Here is an 18,645-nt window from a genome sequence, read left to right as displayed (position 1 = left end):
ATCAATATTCTGATAAACAAAATAAAAACAATTTATTACAGGTGTGGCTGTGTGTTAAGAAGTTTGTTTCTCAATCACATGGTTCCAGGTTCAGTCTCACTAAAAGACACTCTGGGCAAGTGTCTTGCACTATTGTTCTGGTCCAACCAAAGCTTTGTGAGTGGATTTGGTAGACAGAAACTGTAAGCCGCCTATCATATATATCCTCATCACCAACATTGTTTAATGTCCACCTTCCATGCTGGCATGGGCTGGATAGTTTGACATGAAGCTGGCTAGCAGGAAGCTGTCCAGATTCCAGTTGTCTGTTGTGGCATAGTTACTACAGCTGGATGCCCTTCCTAATGCCAACTAATTAATTAACAGTGTGCTGAGTGCTTTTCACATGCCACTGGTGTGAATGCGTTTACGCAGCACCAGCACAGGTGCTTTTTATGTGGCACCTGAAAGGACAAGCCTGTATATGTGGAAGACAACAATGATTTTACTTAGCTTGACATGTCTTATCAAGTACAGCAAACTGCTACATCTCCAGGTCCCTTGTCATTTCCTCAGTGAGGCCCAGCATCCAAGGATCCTTTCTCACAAACTTGTCCCACATCTTCCTGGGTCTACTCCTTCCACAGATATCCTCCGCTACTAGAACTTGGCACTTCTTTATGCAGCTGTCCTCATATATATGTGCATGTGTGTATGTATAGATCTATGTGAGTGTGTATTTGTCCCCCCACCCTGCCAGTCACTTGACAACTTGTGTTGGTTTGTTTATGTCCTCATAACTTAGTGACACGGCAAAAGAGAATAGAATAAGTACCAGGCTTAAAATGAAAAATAAGTTGTGCAACTTGACAACGGAGAGGGGTCAAACAATGAATTCAATTGTATAATAAACAAATTATTAAATAACAGATGCTGTAATTCAGGATGTTTTAAATTAGTCAGGGTATTTTCAACTACAACAGGTTCCAATGAGATTTGAAAAACAATGCAAATTATGGATGAAAACTCAAACTATCTTATTTATTAATTCCTAAATGAATTTATTTATAAAAAGAGAGGGAGTGGATTTCAACTTGACAAAAAAAATTATTCCAAGGAATTTTAACAATAAAATGTTTGGCACTGTGAGGTGAGGTTAGTTGTGTGTGTGTGTGTGCAGGAGAGAGAGAGAGAGAGAGAGAGAGAGAAAGGGGTATTAAAAAATATATTTTTTAAATTTAAAAATTGAAATTTGAATTTGGGTTCAAATGAATAAAAATAATTTGTTCTTTATTATTTTTTATTAAAATTCAAATTCTTCCGTATCTGTTTTATTAAGCTCATGAAATCATTTCAGTTTTGTAACTTAGAATATTAAACTAAAACAGAAATAAAGTGGAAAAATCCTCAAAAAAGATATAACTAATTAAATTTTCTTGACCAATATCAGTAGCAGAATGGAAATCTAAAGCACTTTACTGACCCTCCCTGTATACATAACTACTGCATTTATAGAAACTACAAGTCACATACACACACACACACACACACAATCCTGGAAGCTGACATTTTGTTGACTATACAGCTTTGGCATCTTTGAGAAGTCAAATTCAAGTGTAAATTACTTCCAATCTATTCAAATCTATTTCAACTTTGTATAATATTTACTTCAGCACTTTATAAATTAGTCTGTTCACAAAGGTCAGACAAAACTAAGTTCAGGTTGCACATTTCCAGTATTACCCTGTAAAAATGTTTGTCTGATTTCATACTTTGATTTTATGCCAGTAAGAGCAGAGCTTATACTGTTAATAACTGATAATGAAGGTTGACTTCCTAAATAACCCTTGTTACTTAATTAGTAGCGCAATAGATGAAAGAGAAAAAAAAAAAAAAAAAAAATCAAGAGAATTATTTCAACCTAGGAAGAAAATGAATTATCATAAAATGTGACATACAAGTCATCTTTTTAATCTAAAAATATCAAGGACCCAACTTACTGAGTGAGGTAAACATGTGGAGCAGATATAACAACTACTATGCACACTCTCACTCCAGCAAGTTGCCACATATTTTCACTTGAAGCTTGAATTCAGTGAACTTAATTTATTTAATACTAGATTAACAGTGGCATAAGATAATAAAAAGCAGTATATATCTACAAAAAGGCACTTGCTGTTTTCAACTATAGCACAATAATGAATTCGTGACAGCACAATAATGACTGATGGGTGTCACAGAAAATATTATTTACTATAACATTTAGTTAATGGGCAAGAATCATGTTTCATATATGGTTGATGTAGCATAATTTTGACCTACAGAGAAAAATAATATATAATAAATTGGAGCTATAGCAAGTCGATGATAAATAATTATTTCTAATTTTGGCATAAGGTTAGCAATTTTAAGGGAAGGAGTTCTTCGAGTACATTAATACCAGTGCTCAGCTGGTACTTAATTTTATTGACCTCAAAAGAATGAAAGGCAAAGTCTACCTCAGTAGAACTTGAACCCAGAACTTGAAGAAGGACAAAATGCTGCTAAGATTTTTATCCCGCATGCTAACAATTCTGCCAGCTTGCTGCCTTAGTTTAATGATAAATAACAGCAGTGAATTAAATGTAAGCACTGACATTATGGCATTCTTTTGAACAGCTCTAAAAACATTTGATGCTAACTGAAATTAAACTTAACAAGTACTGCAATTCTAAAACCATAACTCAGAAATATTTAACAAATTTTAATTCCAAGGTTAATTATGCTTAAAAAAAAAAAGATATATTTTATTGATAATAAATAAAATGAAAAATTAAATTTTAAAATCCTCCAAAGTATAGTCATCAATATTGCTCATCTGGTGTAACGAAATCAGCATATGGATCTTAATCCCTGGAAGTTTCTATTTCTTTGGAAATTTTCGTTACTCTCTTCTTCATGATTTTCTTTTCACAACAAACTGCCTTCTCCTACATTCATTGTCTTTGGAATGCCACACTTTAAAAAACGATTTGATGACAGTTTCAACATGTACACCAGCTGAAAATTATATCTCAAAAATCAAACACATCTAATAGTGAAGCATACATATTACACTCTTCATGAATGGTTTTTCTCTCTTAACCATCTACTTGTTCCCCTCCACATGAATATTGTTTCTAAAAGGTATATTTGAGAAGCTAACACAAATATTAATCTCATGAAAATTACTGCAGTTATAGTATTGCTTCATTATAGTTGCTTTTTGACATTGCTTCATAAGTGGAATCCAAACATTGTCCCAAAGCAACAAGTTTTTCCCTTTGTTAAACCACATTTTCAATTTATAGATGTACCCCCAGCTTCATCCATTCTTATAAATACGAACAAAAACACCTGGAAAAAACTTGATATATAGCAAAGCTTTTCATTTATGATAAACTTTGGCAATTTAGAGAAATTCAGTGAATATTTAAGTCAATGTTAAAGTCTCTTACCACTAAGCATACAGATAAGTATCACAGAAAGAACAGAAGTGCTCACTGTTTCTTTTGAAAATTTAAAAACCTGAAAGAAAGGTCATCTAAAAACATGAGGAAAAGAACACTTAAAAGGAAAGTGTCATTTATCTTACACTAGAAGTAAATAGTACAACAGGTTGGACAATGAGTGCAATTGTAGAAAATTTGTGCATAACTTCTTCACCCTGATAAGATGCAGATGCACAGGAAGGGACTCTTTTAAAAGTTTGATTTGTTTCAGAATTCAGAATTCCACTCCAACTTTTCTAGCAGAAACTAATGCATGATTTTCAACTTGAAGAACAGATTCATAGGCCTGAGAATTTTGCATGTCTATTTCCAAAGCCTGATTTATGAGTGAAGACAGAGTTAAGAGTTTTGTTTTCCAAGCAGAAGAAATTTCTATATTCAATGAATCACAAATATATTTTTCAGTATGTATCAGCCATGACGCTTTTAATGTTACAGTCTGAGTTTCTGAACAGACTCAACCGACTTCATGGTCGATTATTTATGATTAGTGAGCTGATGTTGTGCTACAACTTCTGTGGCAGGCAGAATGAAAGTATCTTTAAAAGTAGTTCAAGTATCATAACAGGTAGTGCAATAATTTCAAAATTTTCTGGTGAAACAGGAATTTACTAGGATTGTCAGATAAGAGTCACGAGCTCCTTTGACTGCATAACACACAAAGAGAAACGGTTAATACCTTTAAGGTGTGTTAAAACCCAGAGGATGGGGTGCTATCACATTCCATCCTGATGACTGTACCATTTAGTAAATCAAACTGAAATCTGAATAACCCAAGATAAATGTTGACTTAAATTTAGCTTTAATTCACTAAAGGTCCCACTGGCATCTACAGGCAGAATTGTAGAGACAGAGAGAGTAGTATACAGGAGTATTTATAGCACCAATAACAAGTGGTAATTGTAAAATATTGTTGCAATCCAATAACCATTACATTTACATAAAAGTATTTCAACAACACATTGTAACCACTAACCCACTATTCTGCTGTTCCTTTCTTTGTCACCTCCTCCATTAAACTATTATAACAGTTTGGGCTCTTCTCCTCCTCTTATCTATACTTCCTCAGTCCACACATACACAAAGTCCACATTAAACAATTTTCATAATCTTTCCTTCCCAGAAATGCAATCATTTAGAACTTTCCCCATGCCCACAAATGACCTCACCAATGAAGAAAGCTAATCGTGACATCAGTGCCTGTTCTGATACTAATTTTCTATATATTACTGGTTGAGGGATGAGTCACAGCTTCCTCTAGTAGTTGAGTGTCCATTATTGATGAAACCAAGGAAGGTCAAAATCACATGACCTGGTGGTTTTGGCACTGGAGTCAGTGGGAATTTATCTCCCTGCCAGTGATATAAACAAGTATGCATTTCACACCAAAAGCCTATATGAGAGTTTCTTTCATGGTATCTACTGCAGTAAAATTTGTTCTAACAGAACATCTATGTTTACTAATACTATCTCAGTATTCTTCTGTGGCTAATATATATTATTTATTAATCAAGAAGGCTTTCAATGACTATAAGCACTGCTCTCCACTTGAATTAAACACAAAATATTGGGATACTGTGAAGAAAAAAAAATCTCTCACATGATCAAATGTGAACGTCAAAATGAGATGAATGGGGCCCAAGACTTCTTCTGATCACACAATTGAAGGACGAACTTCAAACAAAATACTCAACTGCTCAGTACTGTTGCACCTAGGTGAGCTGAATAGTAAAGATTTGAGTATATCAGCCACTGACACTGTGCAACAGTTGTGACAAGATATAACCCACTATCAGGATACCAGACAACGATTTAACAGCTGGTTGACTGATATCTTATTAAATGGACCAGCAGTGGCTCTACTGAAATATTTGAGAAAGAGAAAATATAAGAAAACAATTTATTTATTTGAGATAGTTTCTCACTACTGGAATAACTATTTGTTAGATGTACTTCAACTGAAAAGAATGGATCCTGTTGCCAGACAAGCAGAACTATGCTCAGGGAGAAAGCAACAGCTGCTCTAAGCTTTGAACTTATAACCTAGTTATCAATATAGACAAGTTAGTTTCAACAGTGTCATGCCATTTGCTACAGTCCTTCCGACATTTTCGACTTCTACAAGCTTTTTCCACTTATATCACTTGACAATCCTTCACCCAGCTGTTATCCTTCATAAACATCATAAGTCTGTGCAAATACAGTATTCTCTCTTGCACACTGGAGCCGATGCTTCTTATACTCATTTCTTCCCCACACACACACTTTACTCATTGTGCTCCATCATTCATGTGTGCTATCATTATATATCCAGCAGAGCACACTTAGCTCATTTCTTTCTGGTCTTCATATGTCCTTCATCTTCAGTAACCATATAGCTGAACCATGAAATACTAGACTTTATACACTAGTATCATACAGCCTGTTCCTTCACGGGATTAGAAAAGCCCTTTGCTGTTAACAGAAGTAATTCCTCTCTAAGCTATTGCCAACACATCCTGACACTGGTTACTATGTTTTCACAACACTAACCATCACTGCTGATCATAAGCTATTAAGCTTTTCGAACAATTGAGAAACTCCATTTCTTGGATTTCTCTTTTTACTAGCAGCTCACATGAAGCTATTTGAAATACTTCTCTATAAGCCTACCAAAGTTCTCACTGCACGTTCTCTGCCACCAATGTTTGCACTGGATACACAGTATAGATTTCTAACTTGTTCTCTTTTGGGATATCAAATATGATGGCTTTCTTATTTTATAGTAATTGTTTTTCTGAAAATCATTAACAAGTTATTTATTGCAAAATATTGAAAATTTGATTTAGCTTTTGAACAGCAATTTATGCACAATGTAAGCAAAAGCAAAATTACTCATCTTTTGAGCAGGCCACCCAAACATTGTATCTTACATGGGAAACCATAGGATTTTAAAGAGAAAAGCCATAGATTAAAAGTTTTAAAACTGAACTTATAAACCTAGCCTAAGATTATTTTAGCATATAAATATTTTGGCAAATGGAGCTAACGACAATTTAAACTAAGAAACCATGTACCTATTCTTCACAGTAATGGTTACTTATCATAGTAAATTTAGTAGTAATGTCTAGTGACCATCATTCAAGAAAAATGAAGACCTGATCAAAGCAGTCTTGTAAAAAACTAATAACATTCATTAATAACTGGATTCAAAGATACTGTTGATTAATCAAAGTGTACTAGCTCCCATAAAAATACAGTCACAGATTATATTGTGAACTGCTTCATCTCAATCCAAGTAATATAAAAATATCATAACTACAAGTAATGTATTTTGTAATTTCTAGAATAAGCTCCCCAATGATAGGCAATCCCTGAACATATTTGTAATCAATCTTAATCCACATGAATAGGAGTGCATGTTGGCATGCTTAAGTAAACATCCACTGGTTTAAACAATTGTTCAGGATCCTGGGATAGTCATGAGAAGAAAGTTAACTACTGGGAATGCAACAGATCTCTTAGTAAATTCTCTTATCTCAGTCAATCCCAGTTCTCCGATGAATGTTCAGTATTAGCAAAGGCATCCTGTTTTTATTTTCTTACTTTCTTTTAACACATTCTTAATATAATCAGAACCATCTAACCTGACAATATGAATACATCAAATGTTCTAATTTCTCAACTATATGCAATATTGCTTACTACTCTTCTTTACAATAGATAATATCTACTGCTGTAGTTCATCTTTCTGTAAGTTGTTTGAAGTTATATGGACTTGATAGATACTAAGTGGTTTTGTTAAGATCATTATTGAAAGTTGTACAGCTGCTATCACTTTAGTGTTATTAAGTTATCTTCAAGAAGTTCTTCAACTGATAAAGTCATTAAAGTGGCTTACTTATGTTTGTGTAAAAAGCTGATTTACATTTTTGTTTTATGTATTTAACAAGACTTTTCTGTCCCCCCCCCCTCCCACCTTTTATTATTTAAACAATATACTTAGGCTTAGTATTTTTATTTTTATTTTATTTTTTCCATGCTTTAAGTTCACAAAGAGAATCAAATGATCTGGAAATAGAAATTCTTTCAGAAAAAATATGTTGAAAGCTACTGTTTTATTTAATGGGATTAAACTGAGAGTCTCAAAGAACATCTGACAGAATTTTAAACTCATTGTTGCATTTATTAGGAGTGTGTCACCTTCATGACAATTATTCATAAATGTCATAAATTTTACAAACATCACATGCCAAATTCATTATTTTGCAATCTCATATCAATTTTTTTTTTTTTTTAACTGTTCCATGCTGTACAACACTTTGGTTCATCAACACTCACTATGCATCATCGTTTCTTTGGGCAATTTTGCAGCCTACAAGATGAGAAGTTACTAACCCCTGAATTCAATACTCTTCCATTTCTGGAGAAAAGAACATTATGAGTAGCTTCCTTAGATCCTCTCACAGTACAGTGTAGCTAATTGTGAGAAAAAGAGAAACAACAACAAAATAACCAACCCTGATACTTGACTTGTATTTTATCGACATATGGAGGATGAAAGACAAAACTAACCACAACAGGATTTGAACTCAAAATGCAAAGAACTGGAACACTTACTAGAAAACATTTGTACAACATTTAAAGTGTTCTGCAAACAATTTTTATTAATCCAGTACAAACACCACATATCATATGATGTATCTTAACAATGCTTTCCCCTAGTTTTGATTGTCCAATCCTCATTACTTAATCTGTCAACAGTTACTCCTCTCTCATTCATAAATCTAGTCCATAAAGTAAATGATAATAATACAAATACACTAGTTAAGATTACTATTATTCTGAATATATTCTTTAAGTTATTCCAAAGTACTTACAAATATCTCCAACATTACTGCAACTAATAAATTTCAATAAAGCATTAACTGTTTGCAGGGCTATTCAGACAGCCTTGCAGTTAATGTTTCATGCCTCTTAACTAATTGTCAAAAATCTTTATAATTCTGTTCACTTTTTTCCTGAAGCTATCATTACAATTGTTTGAAGTAAATTTTATACTTTCCAAAACACACTTCTATTAATTTAGTTCTATATTAATATTTCATCATTATGTAACATAGTGTCTATTTGAGATTTTGCTCCACCCACATATAAACTGATCTTTAATTATAAACAGTTAGTCTCTCAAGATAGATCAGCTGTTCTTTCAAGGTCACATATTTTTGTAAACATGGAAATAGACCCTCACAAAGGTCATTTTCTAAAACTTACCATAACTAACTAGTCTATACCTTTCTTTATTATCATAAGCATAAAGCACAACAACTTAGTGTTATGTAGGAAACAAATTTCTAAATTATATTATGATTTCACAAATAATCAATGGAAATTCTTAAGAGAAAATATTGGTTTGGTTTAATAGAGCCTTGGGTTTTATAAACAAAGATTTGATTAAATATTTTTTGACATTTCTGTTAACCCTTTTGTTACCAGCCTGCCTGAGACTGCCCCTGGTTCTAGGACACAAACATCCTGTTTTAAAGTGATCTAAATTAAAATCTTCCATCAAAATTTCCTGCTATTTAACTTCTCAGTACCAACTTAATAATGACAAAATTATTTTACTAAATTCTTAATTATTTTAAAAATTAATTGAAACAAAGGGAGTATATTTCAACAGAAGTAGGGTAATGAAAGGGTTTCTACTTTTGCAGTCATATTAACTTGCTTCATAAGCAAGCAATCTGGAAATTTGATATGAAGTTTTTATTTATTTATTTTTTTTTTTTTCAAATAATATTTCAACCATCTGTGATTCTGAAAGCCCAATGAAAATGAGTTGTATTGAATTTAATTAAATCTCCCTTTGAGAATGGCTTTGCTGATAATATGATTCTGGTGTCCAGGAGAATAATAAAAAAAAAAGTGATGAAATTACATAAAAGATCATTTACTTACTCTTTAAATGTTGATGATATTGCTAATGATATTATTAGTATTGATAATACAGTAGTTGTTAATGGTACTTTTGATAGTATTTAGCTGTCCTTCTAGGTCCTAAGTGCAAATCCCATTATGGTTAACTTAACATTTTATCCTTCAAAGGTTGATTAAATAAATGTCAGTAATATAGGTACCTATTATCAACAGCTATTAAAACATGGGTGTGATAAAAGGCACAGGCATAAATGTGTGATAAGAAGCTTGCTTCCTAACCACATTTTAGGCTCAGTCCTACTGCATGGCACCTTAGGCTTTCTTCAATTATAGTCCTGAGCCAACCAAAGTCTTATGAGAGGATTTCATAGATGGAAACTGAAAGAAGCCCATCATGTATGTGAGAGTGTGTGTGTATACATACATACATACATACATAATACAGACATACATACACATACACACGTTTGTATCTGTGTGCTTACCACACAACACCACCACTGCTTGAGAACCAGTGTTGGTTTCTCTATGTCCTGCTAACTTAGCAGTTCAGCAAAAGAGATTGATAGAATAAGCACTAAGCTTTTAAATAAGTACTGGGGCAATTTGTTCAAGGTAGTGCCCCAGCATGGCTGCAGCCCGATAATTGAAACAAGTAAATGATTAAAGATAATGTGCTGAGCTCAATTAGATGCATCTCTCTCTCAAATGTGTGGTCATGTATCAATATACGAAATCATAATTATCTTAAAGTACTGGATGGCAGATTTTGTAAATTACTAAGAAAATGCTGTGTTATATAATTATGTGTGTCCTTTTATATTCTGAGCTCAAATCTGTTAGGATCAACATTGGTTGGCAAATATATAGCAATGTAATGTAGAGTAACTATTTTCCTACACCAACCAATGTACAACCTTGTACAGTTACTTAGTGAAGCTTTCATCACTACTTCGGCAAGCATGGTGAAAACTAATACTGTGTTGATGAAGTATATGACCAAAACATGTACTTCAAAATAATATTAGCCATTAACTAATATTTTTTCCTCACTGCATAATTATTTTTAGTTAATACTAACTAGTTTCATTAAACATGTTAACACCAACATAATTATTGTTTTCATGTCTATGCAGTGTTGCTTTCAACTGTAAGTTTTTGATGTAGACTATTTCTCTCTAAACCCGACATCTTCCTTCTTACACTGAATTACCATTCTTCTTAAACAAGGAACCATTAATTATATGTCCAAGTCCTTTTTGATAGATCATAGATTGGTCTCATATAATTGAACTAAGATTTCTATTATCAAATACTTTTCTCAGACACACTCAAGCTCTCCTTCAATTAACATTATAGATCTAGCTAAAATACCTCACATCTCTTTAGACTGAGTTCTTCCATACTATATTGCTATATCTAGATTACAACAGAAATAGAAATTATCTCTTATTACAATATCACTGGTTCTACTGTTGAGAATGGTTAAGCCAGTTATGTAATAGAAATCATACCTCTCATAACCTTTAGCTATAAGGGATATTCAATAGTAACCATAACTCTACCATTTAAAAGCTATGTATTCTTCTCTGCTCTTCTTTTTCTGAAGAAAATTGCAAATGGGGATTAACATTTTTATTTGACAATCTTCTTTAGTAAGCATTTTCATTTACAATAATTTCACTATGGCTACTTTATATAAATAATAGAGCCTATTTACAATGAATCTATTGTTTTTAGAACTCTTTAAACTCTGATCAGATTTGAACTCAGAATGTAAAATGACAAATATAATCGTATGTCATATATCATATGGAATTTTCTTAGTAATTTACCAAATCTGCCACCCAGTACTTTACTGATCACATATTTTACAAATATTAAAGGGGTGAAATAAATTTTAGGATTTTTACATATCTGTCTGACTACTAAGTTGTATCAGTTATCAACACTAACACATACCCTGCTCATGTGTCTGTGTGTATTATATGTCAAAAGCATGACTGGGAAGACAGTTAGACCATCAAGTATAGTGGTTGAGATGGTGAAAACATTTGACATAGTAGGTCACAAGCTAGTTATTCATGTAGTCAATCAGGTAATACATCGGCAATTGCTTCACGGGCAAAGGAGATCCACAAGAGAGAGAGAGAGAGTGGTAACTACAAAGACCTCACACTGATGGGCCAGATTATGAAAGTTACTGAAAGAGTGATAGCACACCTGATTCCAAACAGATTTAGTCGAGAAGAGATGCAGTTCAGCCTTGTGATGAAAAAAAGAGGAGCTACCAATGCTCTCTTCTAGAAAGATAACTGCAAGAGGAGTGTTTAATTAGGAGTAAACCACCCGACCTGATATTCGTCAGCTTGAAAACAGCATTTGATGGAGTTCTACATTCAGTTATTTGGTAGTCACAAAGGAAATTAGGAGTAGTTAGATGGCTTATGAGAGTTGTGCAAGCTATGTAGAGAGATATTCTCAGTAGAGAGAAAATTAATGACTTAATTTAGTGTGCACTTAAGTGTCTAAAAGGAATCAGTTCTCAAGTGCTTCTTGTTTATTTAGTCCTATAAACGAGGGGGCTAGATAACTGAGAGAATGACGAGTGTAGGCAACATAACCACTTTGTTCAATATAATACAGTGAATACACAAAAAATAAAGACTACCAACATATTTATTTACCAAAAAGTTATCAAAGAAGGCAACGTTAGCAATAAGATAGTTATATTAAACCCAGTGTGCAAATATCTGAATCTCACAAACTAAACCGCAAAAAGGGTTAGTGAAATTTGTGAAACTGGTGTTTAGCTTTGAAATTGCTGCATCCAACGAAGAGAATTGCTTTCAAATGTTCATTGGTCAACTTCATTCAATGTGCTGACTTCATATACTTCATTATTGAAAACGTTTGCTCAGAGACATAAGTTGTTCCAAATACTGGTGCCATACTAGAGGCAAATGAACTCTCATTGCAGGTACTTACACAAAAGGTACAGTGTGGCGACAGGCTGGGTGAACTGACCTCGCAGGCCAGATCCAGCCCATGGGCCATAATTTGGTAAGCCCTGCTATAAGCCATAACAGAAGAATTTATGATCAACTACTCATAGGAGTATGCTGATGACAGTTTTAAAGACTTAGAGAAGTTTTCAACACAGAGGCAAAACTTAGAATCAAGAGGCCTCAAGTAAATGAAGAAAGAAAGAAAGTTTTAATATGAAGTAAAGAAAGCAGGATACTATTGCCATCAAGAAAATAGCTCTGCTTGATATTTAGAAAAGATGTGGGTAGGAATTCCATACAGTATGCCCAGTATAAACTATGATCAGACAAAGTATTGTGGGATCACAAGCAGGCTGAAAGAGAATGTAGTTTTGTATGCAACAGATGCACTAGATCAGCCAATAGCAAGAGTACATGTGAAATAGATTCTTTCAAATGCCCAGAAGGCTCTCAAGAAATAGTTGATAGCTTTCTTTATTCAGGTCACCTAATTAGCTATGGAAGTGTGTGTGTGTTAATTAGCCTAATTAGCAATGGAGGTGAAAGCAAAGTAACTAGAGTAAGAACAAAATGGAAAACATTCAGAGAGTTATTATCTCTGCATCAATAAAGAGTTCCACCACAAAGGGAAAAAACAGATTGTATGATGCTTGTGTATGAGGCAGGATGCTGCATGGTAGCGAGACATGGTCTTTGAATACACATGATTTGTGAAGGCTAGAAAGAAATGAGGTAAGTATGATCTGATGGATGTGTAATGTTAGGGTGTAAAGTTGGATATAAGAGGAAGCAGAAGTAGTATACAAGTGAGTGACTGTGTTGGAACAGACATGTCATGTGTATGGAGGATGTCAGTTGTATAAAGAAGTGTTGAGTATTCAGAATGGTTGAAATTCATGAAAGAGGGAACAAAATGGTAAAGGTTGATCTCAGGGGGCTGAGACTCACTAAGGAGACAACAAGAAACCATAAGTGGTAATATGCTATTATGGAGAAAACTCACCTAACCCATGCAAGCACAGTAAAACAGATGTAATAATGGTAGTGAGGTTGAGATACATAATATCTACATTTATGTCTCTATCACCCATTATGTTCATGTTAAGTCTTCATCTATTGCTCTACTTATGTCTTTGTTACAATCTCATCTATCACCTTCTCTCCTACTGTTGCATAACAAGAGATGGCATTGCATCTTCATTGCAAGTCATCATCACACTCACTTTTTTTCCTTTAGTCTCTCCCCTACCATTACTTCACTCCAATCACTGTTTCTGCCATCATATCCTCTTATATTACCATTGTCTCATCTTGGATCTCTTTTTCACTGCTGTTCTATTCACTGACTAAGTCATGTTTCCTTGAATGAGAAGAGACAACGTATGATAGAAAGGAATCTTTAATCTAGGCAGGGACCAGGCAACCTCATTCATGATGGTGCCATGATAAAATGCATCCAGTAGTTGATGTTAAAAAGAGTATCCAGCCACAGAAACTATGCCAAAAATAATATGTATGAGTGATGTAGGGTTCCTGACCAATAGGAGGACAATAACTTCAAATGGGAATTGACTTTGATTGTGATGACCCCCATCAACCCATATCAGCATGGAAAAACAGATGTGAAATAACGATGGTTATGATAGTCATATGATAGTCACTTAAACCTCTTTTTATTTTTCATTTTTACAATCTTTACAGAATCAAGATTCTGATTTGATCAGTTTACACACGTTGATCACAAATTTTGTAGAACTTCACCAAGTTTTGAAGTACATAACAGTATTCATATTAGCCATTTTCATCATCAAATACAATTATGTCATTAATGTAACCAATATGCTGTAACTTAAAATTCAAATTTGTTTTTAATTCATAGCAATAAAACCCAGTGAAACATAGTAAAAATATTTAAAATTTAACATCAAAAAGATAAAATCTCTTGTGACATAAACAAATAGTTCATCCTTTCTTTTGACATATTCCCTTAATTTTTCTATAATTTAGTAAAAAATTAATTTGATATGAAACTGGTGTATGTGAACAGTTAGCATGAAATATCTGAATTTTAAGATATATAACTTAGCTTATCTATAAGTAATAGTTTTAAACATATCTTTTCTTCATTATTTTATGTTTTAGAAAGGAGTGTTTAATCAAGAAACAAATGAAGACTTACTGATAACTAATTATCTATCACAATCTGTTACAAAAGATTAGAATCTATTGTCAGAACAGCTTCGACAGTTTATCAATGATGTCATGGAAACGGTGAATACATCTGTCAAGACAAAACTTTCAGCTTTACTGATTACGTTAATAGGTCTTTAAAATAAAACAAGTTAGTAGCTCAGTGATAAAAGAGTGGCAGAGTTGGCATAGCAATTTTACAGCAAACATTTGCCACTACCAATCTTGAAATGTCCTGCCAGGTATCTATATTCTCTACTAAAGAGAATGTCTTCATATATGAATCTAACAAATTCGTAAGTTTTAACAACTGCAAACTACATACTGTACTTTTGTTAGGAGCAGAAAGAATAAGAGAAAAAATAAAAAGTGCAGTTTTATTGAACAGTTTCAAAGCCCAAGAAATCCATTCACTATATGTCCATGTATTGACAAGATAACCAAAGAAAAATGTTTCTCCCTCTTCAGCTTTAAAAGATATTTCTTAGAGAAGCATATTTATGACAGTGCATTATCTTCAATTACGAATATTCAATATATCAGAAAACATCATTTATGTGATAAACCGTACTTCTAAGAATCTTAAAACAGGAGTCTCTACTTTTTCCTTAATTCTCTTTTAACAAAATCCTCTATTCCCTTTAATGTCATGCTAACTTCTACAAGATTGCTACACCTATTTTTCTGCTGTCTGCCACTTTTAGTATGCAACACTTGAGATTTCTATTTATACTTCAGTATTTCTTAAAAAGCAGTTCAAAGATAACAGTACTTCTCATGTCCCCACTAAGGACTGGACTGCTCTTTCTCTTTAAATTAACATACCCAACATTAAAACATGCAACAGAAAGTATTCAAACTATGAAATCCATGACACTGTACTTAAATTTAATTCTGTTAAAAATTGTCTGTGATTACTCTTATTTTTGAATAACAGACAATGTAATACAACTTCAAATAAACATTTTCCCCCTTAAAACTTTGCTTTCTATTAACACACATTGAAGAATCAAACATTATCATATAGTATCAATCTTGTCTCTGCTAATATGGGCCAGTCTGTATGTTACTGGCATGAAATATTATTTATAAATCAATACTAATCAGTCAACTGTAAGGTGGGTGTAGCATATTTTCCCAGTTACTGAAAGCAAGTCAAATATTTTGTTTTGCAGAAAGAGACAACACAGGACTAGTGAGCCAGTTTTGTGAATTTGAATCAACAAGATAGTTGAATTCATTTCAATTTATTACTGACACTCATTTTTATCAATCCAGAAAAAAAGTAAAAAAACAGCCACCTTAATAAGATCAAGATCTTAACTCAAAATAATGGGGTACCAAAATAATCTTTTCTACTATAGGCATAAGGCCTGAAATTTTGCTGAAGAGGGTTAGTTGATTATATTGTCTGACTGCAGTGCTCAACTGGTACATATTTCATCAACCCTGAAAGGATGAAAGACAAAGTTGACCTTGGTGGCATCTGAACTCAGAACATAGAGGCAGACAAAATGCCACTAAGCATTTTGCCCAGCATGTTAACGACTCTGCCAGATTGTCACCTTAGTGTACCAAAAGAATAATAGCAACATATTTTATCTGAGATTTACAACAACAATCATCTCCAAAGTACTATGAAATTTAATATACCACAGGCCAGAACTATGGATGGAGTAAAGTTCCAGCCAAAAAGAAGAGGATGCAGTAGTGAGATGGTACTGTAGTTAGAGCCATAAAAGCTAAGACATAGGCCTCAAAATAGCAGAAAGTAATGAGAAAGGAACAATATCAGGTAGCTAAAAGAGAAGGCAGACATCAGATATTTTTATCAAGGGGAACCAGAAAAGAAGCAGATGCCAAACTAATGGACCAAGTCATGAAAGTAACAGAAAGAATTACAGTACAACTAATTAGAAAGAAAATTAGTTCTGTGCCAGAAAATTTGCTTAGATGAGATAGTTGGGTTTGTGCCACTTAGCAAGACAACTTCAGACAAAATTATGATGATCATCATGAAACTTCACTAAAACAATGCCATAAAGCTAATCATTCTTCCAAGAGAAAACTACATGTTATTTGTTCAACTAATTTAATCAAACACCAAAATATTAAAAGGATTGAAAACTAGGCTAAACTAGAATGCTATTAAGGGTCTCTTCTGCTAAACCAATAAGTTACAGGTATATTAGCAACCAACACTAGTTGCCAAGTGGTGAGGGGGGACAAACACAAACACACACACACACACACACACACACATGATAGTCTTCCCCAGTTTATGTCTACCAAATTCACTCACAAGGAATTGGTTGGCCCAAGAAGGTTGTGCAGTTGAACCAAACTCAAAACCACAAGGCAGCCAATAGAATTTTAACTACACAGCCATAAATTTGAGGGGACTTTTTTGTTTTTTTTGTTTTTTTTACACTTAAAGAAGACTGCAGCAAGTATATTTAATCACAAAATACCAAATGATATTAGTCATTATAAGTATCTTACTAAATTTATCTAAGTAACACTGTAGTCATGTGTTCAAACAAGTTTTATTCAGCCGCATGGCCAAATTTCAACATTGAACTGATAGCAACTTTAGTCTCAATCAGTATGTAAAACACACACAACATTATAAGCATTTTAATGACATCACATCTCCTGGAAACAAATTATCATAATTCCTTTTGTTATTTGAGAACTGCATTTTAATGACATTTGCAAGGTTTGTTCCTGTATCAGTTTTCAGATCACACACTTTATTAAGAGTGATTCTGCAAATGTTCACCATTAATATTTCTGTCGTTGTTTATTTGATCTTCATGAACCTTTTAGAATCAGAGCCTGCTTGTGGTTTGTCAGGTCTTTTACATCAATGTCAAACAGAAGATGTAGTTTTATCAGGCACTGTTACTAACAATCATATTTGTGTACCCTTAAAGCAGATGAACTAAGAAGTCATCCTAAGTAAAGGATTGTCCAAAAACTCAAAAATGCATTAACAGAATTTGGTAAATACTCTTAAATCTATCTTAATACTTACAACCATTCTTTCAGCAATTCTGTTTGATTCTGGATGATATGGGGATATGTTTATAGTTTTATATTTGAACTTATTAAGCTTGGTACATAAGCCATTATCATGAAATTCACAGCTATTATCAGACACTAACATTTCTGGAATCCTATTTCAGGAAAACTAATTCTGTGTCTTAATTCTTCACTCTTAATACTTCTGGCCACCCAAAATGTGCATCAATGAATAATAGGAACAGGCCTAGATTCTTGAAATAAGCATGATTTATATGTAGACATATCTAAACTTTCACTTTCTTTAAATCATGCTAAAGTGACTCTTGTTTTATTTTAGTATACATTGGGCTTTTTCTTACATATTATTCACATCTTCATAATAACCTGGCTACAAACTTCTAATTTCAATCAATTCCTTGTGGCCATTGAACAAAAGTGTACATCATGCACAGATTTTATTATTAATGTTGTCAAACAGATCAGTGGGACAATTCATTCTCCATAACACAGGATACCATCTTCAACTATTAACTTACTTTTGAATTACTCAAATGACTTTTCAGCAACAGAACAATTGCTCCAATTATTATTAAAAATTCTTTTTAATACACCAGATAAAATACTAGCACTGGCCATCTCCAACTTTATACTTTTACATTTCATAGCATCAATTTAGACACGATAAATGAAGAAAAAACATCATGGTCCCTTTCACCTTATGGTTTTTCAGATCTCTTACATAATTAATTTCATAATTAAATGCTATCCATTTGTAAGGCTCATCTTAAAAGATGTGCAGGTGTGACTTTAGGTAAACCATAATTTTTGCTAAAAATAAATTCTGATGCTTATGATCTGAAACCAAATTTGAATTTCAACCCAAGCAGAAAATGCTGTACACTGACTATGCCTTACAATTGCTGCCAAGGCTTCCCTTTCAATATCTGAGCGTCTTGTTTCAGCTGTGGTTTATACTCTTGACAAATATAGTA

General features: G+C 33.2%; 1 protein-coding gene across 3 annotated transcripts in view; it reads right to left on the bottom strand.

The window, feature by feature from the left end:
* LOC106881720 (lysophosphatidylcholine acyltransferase 1) overlaps positions 1–18,645 on the bottom strand; it is a 125,638-nt gene that overhangs the window by 69,975 nt on the left and 37,018 nt on the right. The window lies entirely within an intron of this gene.

This window comes from Octopus bimaculoides, chromosome 3, assembly GCF_046866305.1.
Source record: "Octopus bimaculoides isolate indiv1 chromosome 3, ASM4686630v1, whole genome shotgun sequence".
Classification (NCBI taxonomy): domain Eukaryota; kingdom Metazoa; phylum Mollusca; class Cephalopoda; order Octopoda; family Octopodidae; genus Octopus; species Octopus bimaculoides.
Note: the sequence above shows the minus strand (reverse complement) of the source record. Positions and strands in the feature narration are given on the sequence as shown.